The sequence below is a fragment of the Eschrichtius robustus genome, chromosome 10 (genome assembly GCF_028021215.1).
Source record: "Eschrichtius robustus isolate mEscRob2 chromosome 10, mEscRob2.pri, whole genome shotgun sequence".
Taxonomy (NCBI): Eukaryota; Metazoa; Chordata; class Mammalia; order Artiodactyla; family Eschrichtiidae; genus Eschrichtius; species Eschrichtius robustus.
In genome coordinates this window covers 65,342,872-65,356,782 of record NC_090833.1, presented here as the reverse complement: position 1 = coordinate 65,356,782, position 13,911 = coordinate 65,342,872, and the positions used below count along the sequence as shown (strand labels likewise).

The following is a 13,911-nucleotide window of genomic DNA, read 5'->3' as shown; positions in this document are numbered from 1 at the left end:
GTGTATACTTAGAAGGTGGAATGGCCAACCTTGGTAACACTGCACTGGGTTAGATGACATTGACTAGATTGGATTGGATTGGACTGGATTAGATGAGATTGGAAAAGTGCTCAGATAAAATGAGGAGTCAAGACTGATCCCACTTTTTCGGGAGGGGGCGATGCTGAGATGGAGGCGGTGGCAGCCGAAGCGGATCGTACTCTCTTTGTGGGCAACCTTGAAACAAAAGTGACAGAGGAGCTGCTTTTCGAGCTTTTCCACCAGGCTGGGCCAGTAATAAAAGTGAAAATTCCAAAAGATAAGGATGGTAAACCAAAGCAGTTTGCATTTGTGAATTTCAAACATGAAGTATCTGTTCCTTATGCCATAAATCTGCTTAACGGAATCAAACTTTATGGAAGGCCCATCAAAATTCAGTTTAGATCAGGAAGTAGCCGTGCCTCACAGGAGGTCAGTCTGTCATATCCCCAGCATCATGTTGGTTCAAGCCCTACTTCCACATCTCCTAGCAGGTATGAAAGGACAGTGGATAACATGACTCCATCAGCACCGATAATTCAAAGATCTTTTTCTTCTTCAGAAAATTTTCAGAGACAAGCAGTGATGAACAGTGTTTTGAGAAAGATGTCATATGGAGGGAAATTTGGTTCTCCACATCTGGATCAACCAGGATTTTCCGCATCAGTTCAGTCACATAATCATACTTTTAACCAGTCTTCAACCTCCCAGTGGTGCCAAGATACACCATTATCACGGCAAAAAGTCAGACAGAATTCTCATCCCTACATAGTGGATAGACATTATAGCCGTGAACAGCTTTACACTGATCACGGGTCTGACCATCATTACAGAGGAAACAGAGATGATTTCTTCTATGAAGAGAGAAATCACGATGGCTGGAGCCATGACTATGATAACAGAAGAGACAGTGGTAGAGATGGAAAATGGTGCTCATCTCGACACTAACAAGGGTTAAAAGGATGTTTTCATAGGGTCTTTCTAGGCCCTTTTTCTTAAGTTGTTTCTGGGAATGTTTTCTTAAAAAAACTCTATAGAGCAGCTTTACAAGTTGCCACATTTCTTTAAAAAATTTTTTAAACCTAACTGCAGTCCAATACAGAAATGAGAAGAATTGTGGTTCTAGTTTTATTACATTAATAACCTTTCACCTCAGGGTTTTAAGAAGAGGAAAGGGTTTTATGCAAAAGAAAGTGCCACAATTCCTAACCATTTTAGACAATTGAGGAACGGATGTATTATATCGATTAGTTGTATTATGAAGCAAATATTTTAGTTATCTGTTATCTTTTTGTATTGCAAGAAGTTTCTTGTTAGGGAATCAGATTTTTGGTATATATAATGGAAAACATTCAAGTTGACAGCCTGAAATGACTCAGTATTTTGTTAATAAATGAGAAAATATAAATTCAGTGATTCATTTTACTAACATTTGAGAAAACCTTTTGATCAAGTTTGGGGATAAATCATATTATTTAACTTCTTAGAGAATTTAAGTGCAAGTTCTGTGACATGATCTTGAGTTTTATCATAAGTGAGCATACAGGTATACATCTACACTTGCTATTTCATTATAAAATTTTAGAATTTGCTCATTAAATCATGTTCGATGTATGACTGAAGTCACTCAGGAAGTTAAATATCTCTAAATGTATTTTTTTACAGTAAAAATACAGTGTTAATGTGAACCTTTTTATGGAAAAACAAAAATGTAAATGTATAGTCAGATAAAACGGTAAAGTGTTTTACCGAAAGTATTCTTTTTTGGGAAAAAAAGGTTCACGAAACCTTTTAGTGCTGCCTCTATCACTCAAATTTCTAAAATTATGACATTTTCAAAGTGCCCAGGACAAGTGACAAGGACACATTTTATTATGGAGACTGTACAGGTTGCTTTTTGTTTTTGTTTGAACATTTGAAAGAATTTAATCTAAAACACTTCGATTTAAAAAATTTTAAATCTTGTTTAACAAAACTTTCATGTATCAAGATGCCGTTTCCCTTTCATTGTAGATCTTGCTTATAAAAATTCATTCCTGGGCTTCCCTGGTGGCGCAGTAGTTAAGAATCCGCCTGCCAGGACCTCGGAAAAAGAGTGGAGGCAAAAATCGAGAAGATGAAGAAATAATTTTAAAAGACCTAGAAGAATTAAAGAACAAACAGAGATAAACAAAACAATAACTGAAATGAAAACTACACAAGAAGGAATCAATAGCAGAATAACTGAGGCAGAAGAACGGATAAGTGACCTGGAAGACAGAATGGTGGAATTCACTGCTGCAGAACAGAATAAAGAAAAAAGAATGAAAAGAAAGGAAGAAAGCCTAAGAGACCTCTGGGACAATATTAAACGCAACAACATTCGCATTATAGGGGTCCCAGAAGGAGAAGAGAGATAGAAAGGACCAGAGAAAATATCTGAAGAGATTATAGTCAAAAACTTCCCTAACATGGGAAAGGAAATAGCCACCCAAGTCCAGGAAGTGCAGAGAGTCCCATACAGGATAAACCCAAGGAGAAACATGCCAAGACACATAGTAAGCAAATTGGCAAAAATTAAAGACAAAGAAAAATTATTGAAAGCAGCAAGGGAAAAACGACAAATAACATACAAGGGAAGTCCCATAAGGTTAACAGCTGATTTCTCAGCAGAAACTCTACAAGCCAGAAGGGAGTGGCATGATATGCTTAAAGTGATGAAAGGAAATAACTTACAACCAAGATTACTCTACCCGGCAAGGATCTCATTCAGACTCGATGGAGAAATCAAAAGTTTTACAGACAAGCAAAAGCTAAGAGAATTCAGCACCACCAAACCAGCTCTACAACAAATGCTAAAGGAACTTCTCTAAGTAGGAAACACAAGAGAAGAAAAGGATCTACAAAAACAAACCCAAAACAATTAAGAAAATGGTAATAGGAACATACATATCGATAATTACCTTAAACGTAAATGGATTAAAAGCTCCAAGCAAAAGACATAGGCTGGCTGAATGGATACAAAAACAAGACCCATATATATGCTGTCTACAAGAGACCACTTCAGACCTAGGGACACATACAGACTGAAAGAGAGGGGATGGAAAAAGATATTCCATGCAAATGGAAATCAAAAGAAAGCTGGAGTAGCTATACTCATATCAGATAAAATAGACTTTAAAATAAAGAATGTTTCAAGAGACAAGGAAGGACACTATATAATGATCAAGGGATCAATCCAAGAAGAAGATATAACAATTATAAATATATATGCACCCAACATAGAAGCACCTCTATACATAAGGCAACTGCTAACAGCTCTAAAAGAGGAAATCGACAGTAACACAATAATAGTGGGGGACTTTAACACCTCACTTACACCAATGGACAGATCATCCAAACAGAAAATTAATGAGGAAACAGAAGCTTTAAATGACACAACAGACCAGATAGATTTAATTGATATTTATAGGACATTCCATCCAAAAACAGCAGATTACACTTTCTTCTCAAGTGCGCACGGAACATTCTCCAGGATAGATCACATATTGGGTCACAAATCAAGCCTCAGTAAATTTAAGAAAATTGAAATCATATCAAGCATCTTTTCTGACCACAACGTTATGAGATTAGAAATGAATTACAGGGAATAAAACATAAAAAACACAAACACATGGAGGCTAAACAATACATTACTAAACAACCAAGAGATCACTGAAGAAATCAAACAGGAAATCAAAAATAAAACCTAGAGACAAATGACAATGAAAATACAATGATCCAAAACCTATGGGATGCAGCAAAAGCAGTTCTAAGAGGGAAGTTTACAGCAATACAAGCCTACCTCAAGAAACAAGAAAAATCTCAAGTAAACAATCTAACCTTACATCTAAAGGAACTAGAGAAAGAAGAAAAAACAAAACCCAAAGTTAGTAGAAGGAAAAAAATCATAAAGATCAGAGCAGAAATAAATGAAATAGAAACAAAGAAAACAATAGCAAAGATCAATAAAACTAAAAGCTGGTTCTTTGAGAAGATAAACAAAATTGATAAACCACTGGCCAGACTCATCAAGAAAAAGAGGGAGAGGACTCAAATCAATCAAATTAGAAATGAAAAAGGAGAAGTTACAACAGACAGCACAGAAATACAAAGCATCCTAAGAGACTACTACAAGCAACTCTACGACAGTAAAATGGACAACCTGGAAGAAATGGACAAATTCTTAGAAAGGTATAACCTTCCAAGACTGAACCAGGAAGAAATAAAAAATATGAACAGACCAATCGCAAGTAATGAAATTGAAACTGTGATTAAAAATCTTCCAACAAAGTCCAGGACCAGATGGCTTCACAGGTGAATTCTACCAAACATTTAGAGAAGAGTTAACACCCATCCTTCTCAAACTCTTCCAAAAAATAGAAGAGGAAGGAACACTCCCAAACTCATTCTATGAGCCCACCATCACCCTGATATCAAAACCAGACAAAGATACTACAAAAAAAGAAAATTACAGACCAATATCACTGATGAATATAGATGCAAAAATCCTCAACAAAATACTAGCAAACAGAACCCAACAACACATTAAAAGGATCATACACCATGATCAAGTGGGATTTATCCCAGGGATGCAAGGATTCTTCATATATGCAAATCAATCAATGTGATACACCATATTAACAAAATGAAGAATAAAAACCATATGATCATCTCAATAGGTGCAGAAAAAGCTTTGGAAAAAATTCAACACCCATTTATGATAAAAACTCTCCAGAATGTGGGCACAGAGGGAACCAACCTCAACATAATAAAGGTCATATACGACAAACCCACAGCAAACATCATTCTCAATGGTGAAGAACTGAAAGCATTTCCTCTAAGATCAGGAACGAGACAAGGATGTCCACTCTCTCCACTATTATTCAACATAGTTTTGGAAGTCCTAGCCATGCAATCAGAGAAGAAAAAGAAATAAAAGGAATCCAAATTGGAAAAGAAGAAGTAAAACTGTCACTGTTTGCAGATGACATGATACTATACATAGAGAATCCTAATAATGCCACCAGAAAACTACTCGAGCTAATCAATGAATTTGGTAAAGTTGCAGGAGACAAAATTAATGCACAGAAATCTCTTGCATTCCTATACACTAATGATGAAAAATCTGAAAGAGAAATTATGGAAACACTCCCATTTACCATTGCAACAAAAAGAATAAAATACCTCGGAATAAACCTACCTAGGGAGACAAAAGACCTGTATGCAGAAAACTATAAGACACTGATGAAAGAAATTAAAGATGATACCAACAGATGGAGAGATATACCATGTTCTTGGATTGGAAGAATCAACATTGTGAAAATGACTATACTACCCAAAGCAATCTACAGATTCAATGCAATCGCTATCAAATTACCGATGGCATTTTTTACGGAACTACAACAAATCATCTTAAAATTTGTATGGAGACACAAAAGACCCCTAATAGTCAAAGCAGTCTTGAGGGAAAAAAGCGGAGCTGGAGGAATCAGACTCCCTGACTTCAGACTATACTACAAAGCTACAGTCATCAAGACAATATGGTACTGGCACAAAAACAGAAACATAGATGAATGGAACAAGATAGAAAGCCCAGAGATAAACCCACACACCTATGGTCAACTAACTTATGACCAAGGAGGCAAAGATATACAATGGAGAAAAGACAGTCTCTTCAATAAGTGATGCTGGGAAAACTGGACAGCTACATGTAAAAGAATGAAATTAGAACACTCCTTAACACCATACACAAAAATAAACTCAAAATAGATTAGAGACCTAAATGTAAGACCAGACACTGTAAAACTCTTAGAGGAAAACATAGGAAGAACACTCTATGACATAAATCACAGCAAGATCTTTTTTGATCCACCTCCTAGAGTAATGGAAATAAAAACAAAAATAAACAAATGGGACCTAATGAAACTTAAAAGCTTTTGCACAGCAAAGGAAACCATAAACAAGACGAAAAGACAACCCTTAGAATGGGAGAAAATATTTGCAAACGAATCAACAGACAAAGGATTAATCTCCAAAATATACAAACAGCTCATGCAGCTCAATATTAAAGAAACAAACAACCCAATCCAAAAATGGGCAGAAGACCTAAATAGACATTTCTCCAAAGAAGACATACAGATAGCCAAGAAACACATGAAAAGCTGCTCAACATCACTAATTATTAGAGAAATGCAAATCAAAACTACAATGAGGTATCACCTCATTGGGCATCATCAGAAAATCTACAAACAACAAATGCTGGAGAGGGTGTGGAGAAAAAGGAACCCTCTTGCACTGTTGGTGGGAATGTAAATTGATACAGCCACTATGGAGAACAGTATGGAGGTTCCTGAAAAGACTAAAAATAGAATTACCATATGACCCAGCAATCCCACTACTGGGCATATACCCAGAGAAAACCATAATTCAAAAAGACACATGCACCCCAGTGTTCATTGCAGCACTATTTACAATAGCCAGGTCATGGAAGCAACCTAAATGCCCATCAACAGACGAATGAATAAAGAAGTTGTGGTACATATATACAATGGAATATTACTCAGCCATAAAAAGGAACGAAATTGAGTCATTTGTTGAGATGTGGATGGATGTAGAGACTGTCATACAGAGTGAAGTAAGTCAGAAAGAGAAAAACAAATATCGTATATTAACACATGTATGTGGAACCTAGAAAAATGGTACAGATGAACTGGGTTGCAGGGCAGAAGTTGAGACACAGATGTAGAGAACAAACGTACGGACACCAAGGGGGGAAAACTGCGGTGGGGTGGGGATGGTGGTGTGCTGAATGGGCGATTGAGATTGACATGTATACACTGATGTGTATAAAATTGATGACTAATAAGAACCTGCAGTATAAAAAAACAAACAAACAAAAAACAACTAATACTAAACTTTCTTTGGGTTATTTGTATGGAAATATGTTAATATAAATGTTTCAGACATTACATGAAATGTCTAAAAATCTTATATGTTCTCGTATAATGTTATAAGTCATAATTCTAGTTATTACTTTAAAATGTATATCTCAGAAATAACTAAATTTCCTTGTCAATTGCATTATTATGAACTTTCATCAAATCTTTAACCGTGGTCATTTTTAAGTCTTTTGTCATTTACAGACAGTTCTGGGTGTACTCTGATGCTTTTGCAAAACTGTTCCTATAAAAGGGTTTCATCTTCAAGGAATTCATGGAAAAGACTGACAAGTACAGGTTTCTGGTAACTGACTATATTGCTGAACTGAATGAATAAGCAGCTTCAGAACTCTAATGGAAAACTGATGAATTCATAAAAGTGCTAACGAAAGATCAAGATGAGAAAAAAAAATTAATTACATGGGACTGAGTGAACTGATGAGGATGATTATAATTTTTGTGACTTTCTGTTTGAATTTAAAAAAAAAATCCCACAAGGACTCAAGAGGCAAAAAATATACAAATCAATTTTCACTGCAAAGTAAAGGACCTGCTACAGTGGAGGATTACTGGACTGAATGTCAATATTATGACATAGTATGAGTGTGTTTCGTGTTTGGTAATTGCAATCACTGTTGCTTTTGTTGTTGCCATCCATTTACAATGTTTGGTGTCAGTTTATTTATCTCTTGTAAAAATAAAATACAGTGTGTGTGTGTGAAAAAAAAACAACAAAAAAGAAACATTTATACAGAAAATCTGATGTAATCCACAAAAAGTTACAAGAATCATAAGTGAGTTTAGCAATGCTGTAGAATATAACATCAAAATTGAAATTCTATTTCTATATAGTAGAAGTGAATAATAAGAAACTTAATTTTTTAAATACCACTTATAATATTATAAGTAAATATGATATAGTTAGGAATAAATCTGACAAAAAAGGTGCAAGACCTGTGTACTACAAACTTCAAAACATTGCTGAAATTTTAAAGGGCTTAAATAAATGGAGAGATATACCATTTCAACGGTCAAATGACTCAATATTGTTAAGATATCAATTCTTGCCAATATGATCTATAGATACAATACACTAAGGATACAAGAAAAAAAAAAAAAAAAGAATCCGCCTGCCAATGCAGGGGACACGGGTTAGAGCCCTGGTCCGGGAAGATCCCACATGCCGCAGAGCAACTAAGCCCGTGAGCCACAACTACTGAGCCTGTGCTCTACAGCCCGCGAGCCATAACTGCTGAAGCCCGCGTACCTAGAGCCCGTGCTCCGCAACAAGAGAAGCCACCACAATGAGAAGCCCGTGCACCTCAACGAAGAGTAGCCCCTGCTCACCGCAACTAGAGAAAGCCTGCGTGCAGCAACGAAGACCCAACACAGCCAAAAATAAATAAATAAAATAAATTTTTTTTAAAAAAGACTGATCCCAAGGTTTTGGACTAGAAGAATTGGGCGTATTTCAGTACTTCAGTGAGAACAACGGAAGTAGAAAAGGTCTTATTTTGGCTATTTCTGTTTGTTTATTTACTTGTTTGCTTGTTTTTGGCAGGGACTGTAAATCATAAATTCGTTTTGATCATATTCCATTAAAATACCTTTACGAGACTCCCAGCACCAGTAGAATACCTGGCAAATAACAGACCCTAAATATATTTGAATTAACAAAGAACAAATAGAGAAGATGGCGGAAGAGTAAGATGCGGAGATCACCTTCCTTCCCACAGATACAGTAGAAATACATCTACATGTGGAACTGCTCCTACAGAACACCCACTGAACGCTGGCAGAAAACGTCAGACCTCCCAAGAGGCAAGAAACTCCCCCGGTACTTGGGTAGGGCAAAAGAAAAAAGAAATAACAGAGACAAAAGAATAGGGACGGCACCTGCACCAGTGGGAGGGAGCTGTGAAGGAGGAAAGATTTCCACGCACTAGGAAGCCCCTTCGCGGGCAGAGACTGCGGGTGGCAGAGGGGGGAAGCTTCGGAGCCACGGAGGAGAGCGCAGCCACAGGGGTGCGGAGGGCAAAGCGGAGAGATTCCCGCACGGAGGATCGGTGCTGAGTAGCACTCACCAGCCCGAGAGGCTTGTCTGCTCAGCCGCTGGGGCGGGCGGGGCTGGGAGCTGAGGCTCGGGCTTTGGTCGGATCCCAGGGAGAGGACTGGGGTTGGTGGCGTGAACACAGCCTGAAGGGGTTAGTGCACCACAGCTAGCCGGGAGGGAGTCCGGGAAAAAGTCTGCAGCTGCCGAAGAGGCAAGAGACTTTTTCTTCCCTCTTTGTTTCCTGGTGCGCGAGGAGAGGGGATTCAGAGCGCCGCCTAAACGGACTTCAGAGACGGGCGCGAGCCGTGGCTATCAGCGCGGATCCCACAGCAACAGGGGCGCAGAGGAAAAAACGGGAGATTCCCGCACAGAGGCTCGGCGCCGAGCAGCGCTCACCAGCCCGAGAGGCTTGTCTGCTCAGCCGCTGGGGCGGGCGGGGCTGGGAGCTGGGGCTCAGCTTCGGTCTGATCGCAGGGAGAGGACTGGGGTTGGCGGCGTGAACACAGCCTGAAGGGGTTAGCGCACCACAGCTGGCTGGGAGGGAGACCGGGAAAAAGTCTGCAGCTGCCGAAGAGGCAAGAGACTTTTTCTTGCCTCTTTGTTTCGCGGCGCGCAAGGAGAGGGGATTCAGAGCGCCGCCTAAACGAACTCCAGAGACTGGTGCGAGCCGCGGCTATCAGCGCGGACCCCAGAGACGGGCGTGAGACGCTGGGGCTGCTGCTGCCACCTCCAAAAATCCTGTGCGTGAGCACAGGTCACTCTCCACACCGCCCCTCCCGGGAGCCTGTGCAGCCCGCCACTGCCAGGGTCCCGTGAGCCAGGGACAACTTCCCCGGGAGAACGCACTGCGCGCCTCAGGCTGGTGCAACGTCACGCCGGCCTCTGACGCCGCAGGCTCGCCCCGCCTCCTCTGTACCCCTCCCTCCCCGCGGCCTGGGTGAGCCAGAGCCCCCGAAGCAGCTGCTCCTTTAACCCCGTTCTGTCTGGGCGGGGAACAGACGCCCTCAGGCGACCTACACGCAGAGGCGGGTCCAAATCCAAAGCTGATCCCCAGGAGCTGTGCGAACAGAGAAGAGAAGGGGAAATCTCTCCCAGCAGCCTCAGAAGCAGCGGATTAAAACTCCACAAACAACTTGACGTGCCTGCATCTGTTGAATACCTGAATAGACAACGAATCATCCCAAATTCAGGAGGTGGACTTTGGGAGCAGGATATATTAATTTTTCCCCTTTTCCTTTTTTTTGTGAGTGTATATGTATATGCTTCTGGGTGAGATTTTGTCTGTATAGCTTTGCTTTATAATAGCTTTATTTTACTTCACTATATTATAGCCTCTTTCTTTCTTTCTATTTTTTCTCCCTTTTACTTTGAGCCGTGTGGACGAAAGGCTCTTGGTGCTCCAGCCAGGCATCAGGGCTGTGCCTCTGAGGTGGGAGAGCCAACTTCAGGACACTGGTCCACAAGAGACCTCCCAGCTCCACGTAATACCAAACGGCAAAAATCTCTCAGAGATCTCCATCTCAACATCAAGACCCAGCATCACTCAATGACCAGCAAGCTACAGTGCTGAACACCCTATGCCAAACAACTAGCAAGACAGGAACACAGCCCCATCCATTAGCAGAGAGGCTGCCTAAAATCATAATAAGGCCACAGACACCCCAAAATACACCACCAGACGTGGACGTGCCCACCAGAAAGACAAGATCCAGCCTCATCCACCAGAACTCAGTCACTAGTTCCCTCCACCAGGAAGCCTACACAACCCACTGAACCAACCTTAGCCACTGGGGACAGATACCAAAAACAACGGGAACTACAAACCTGCAACCTGTGAAAAGGAGACCCCAAACACAGTAAGATAAGCAAAATGAGACGACAGAAAAACACACAGCAGATGAAGGAGCAGGGTCAAAACACACCAGACTTAACAAATGAAGAGGAAATAGGTAGTCTACCTGAAAAAGAATTCAGAATAATGATAGTAAGGATGATCCAAAATCTTGGAAATAGAATAGACAAAATGCAAGAAACATTTAACAAGGACATAGAAGAACTAAAGAGGAACCAAGCAATGATGAAAAACACAATAAATGAAATTAAAAATACTCTAGATGGGATCAATAGCAGAATAACTGAGGCAGAAGAAAGGATAAGTGACATGGAAGATAAAATGGTGGAAATAACTACTGCAGAGCAGGATAAAGAAAAAAGAATGAAAAGAACTGAGGACAGTCTCAGAGACCTCTGGGACAACATTAAACGCAACAACATTCGAATTATAGGGGTCCCAGAAGAAGAAGAGAAAAAGAAAGGGACTGAGAAAATATTTGAAGAGATTATAGTTGAAAACTTCCCTAATATGGGAAAGGAAATAGTTAATCAAGTCCTGGAAGCACAGAGAGTCCCATACAGGATAAACCCAAGGAGAAACATGCCAAGGCACATATTAATCAAACTGTCAAAAATTAAATATAAGGAAAACATATTAAAGGCAGCAAGGGAAAAACAACAAATAACACACAAGGGAATCCCCATAAGGTTAACATCTGATCTTTCAGCAGAAACTCTGCAAGCCAGAAGGGAGTGGCAGGATATACTTAAAGTCATGAAGGAGAAAAACCTACAACCAAGATTACTCTACCCAGCAAGGATCTCATTCAGATTTGATGGAGAAATTAAAACCTTTACAGACAAGCAAAAGCTGAGAGAGTTCAGCACCACCAAAGCAGCTTTACAACAAATGCTAAAGGAACTTCTCTAGGCAGGAAACACAAGAGAAGGAAAACACCTACAATAACAAACACAAAACAATTAAGAAAATGGGAATAGGAACATACATATCGATAATTACCTTAAATGTAAATGGATTAAATGCTCCCACCAAAAGACACAGGCTGGCTGAATGGATACAAAAACAAGACCCATATATATGCTGTCTACAAGAGACCCACTTCAGACCTAGAGACACATACAGACTGAAAGTGAGGGGATGGAAAAAGATATTCCATGCAAATGGAAATCAAAAGAAAGCTGGAGTAGCAATTCTCATATCAGACAAAATAGACTTTAAAATAAGGACTATTACAAGAGACAAAGAAGGACACTATATAATGATCAAGGGATCGATCCAAGAGGAAGGTATAACAATTGTAAATATTTATGCACCCAACATAGGAGCACCTCAATACATAAGGCAAATACTAACAGCCATAAATGGGGAAATCGACAGCAACACAATCATAGTAGGGGACTTTAACACCCCACTTTCACCAATGGACAGATCATCCAAAATGAAAATAAATAAGGAAACACAAGCTTTAAATGATACATTAAACAAGATGGACTTAATTGATATTTATAGGACATTCCACCCAAAAACAACAGAATACACATTTTTCTCAAGTGCTCATGGAACATTCTCCAGGATAGATCATATCTTGGGTCACAAATCAAGCCTTGGTAAATTTAAGAAACTTGAAATCGTATCAAGTATCTTTTCCGACCACAACGCTATGAGACTAGATATCAATTACAGGAAAAGATCTGTAAAAAATACAAACACATGGAGGCTACACAATACACTACTTAATAACGAAGTGATCACTGAAGAAATCAAAGGGGAAATCAAAAAATACCTAGAAACAAATGACAATGGTGATACGATGACCCAAAACCTATGGGATGCAGCAAAAGCAGTGCTAAGAGGGAAGTTTATAGCAATACAAGCCTACCTCAAGAAACAGGAAACATCTCGAATAAACAACCTAACTTTGCACCTAAAGCAATTAGAGAAAGAAGAACAAAAAAACCCCAAAGCCAGCAGAAGGAAAGAAATTATAAAGATCAGGTCAGAAATAAATGAAAAAGAAATGAAGGAAACAATAGCAAAAATCAATGAAACTAAAAGCTGGTTCTTTGAGAAGATAAACAAAATTGATAAACCATTAGCCAGACTCATCAAGAGAAAAAGGGAGAAGACTCAAATCAATAGAATTAGAAATGAAAAAGGAGAAGTAACCACTGACACTGCAGAAATACAAAAGATAATGAGAGATTACTACAAGCAACTCTATGCCAATAAAATGGACAACCTGGAAGAAATGGACAGATTCTTAGAAATGCACAAACTGCCGAGACTGAACCAGGAAGAAATAGAAAATATGAACAGACCAATCACAAGCACTGAAATTGAAACTGTGATTAAAAACCTTCCAACAAACAAAAGCCCAGGACCAGATGGCTTCACAGGTGAATTCTATCAAACATTTAGAGAAGAGCTAACACCTATCCTTCTCAAACTCTTCCAAAATATTGCAGAGGGAGGAACACTCCCAAACTCATTCTACGAGGCTACCATCACCCTGATACCAAAACCAGAAAAGATGTCACAAAGAAAGAAAACTACAGGCCAATATCACTGATGAACATAGATGCAAAAATCCTCAACAAAATACTAGCAAACAGAATCCAACAGCACATTAAAAGGATCATACACCATGATCAAGTGGGGTTTATCCCAGGAATGCAAGGATTCTTCAATATACGCAAATCAATCAATGTGATACACCATATTAACAAGTTGAAGGAGAAAAACCATATGATCATCTCAATAGATGCAGAGAAAGCTTTCGACAAAATTCAACACCCATTTATGATAAAAGCCCTGCAGAAAGTAGACATAGAGGGAACTTTCCTCAACATAATAAAGGCCATATATGACAAACCCACAGCCAACATTGTCCTCAATGGTGAAAAACTGAAACCATTTCCAATAAGATCAGGAACAAGACAAGGTTGCCCACTCTCACCACTATTATTCAACATAGTTTTGGAAGTGTTAGCCACAGCAATCAGAGAAGAAAAAGAAATAAAAGGAAT

The 13,911-nt window shown here is 39.3% G+C and overlaps 1 protein-coding gene and 1 pseudogene across 9 annotated transcripts in view; one reads left to right on the top strand and one right to left on the bottom strand.

The window, feature by feature from the left end:
- The window catches only part of CCDC171 (coiled-coil domain containing 171), a 365,291-nt gene that overhangs the window by 240,398 nt on the left and 110,982 nt on the right, over window positions 1–13,911 (bottom strand). The window lies entirely within an intron of this gene.
- LOC137770615 (RNA-binding protein 7 pseudogene) lies at window positions 157–966 on the top strand (annotated as a pseudogene).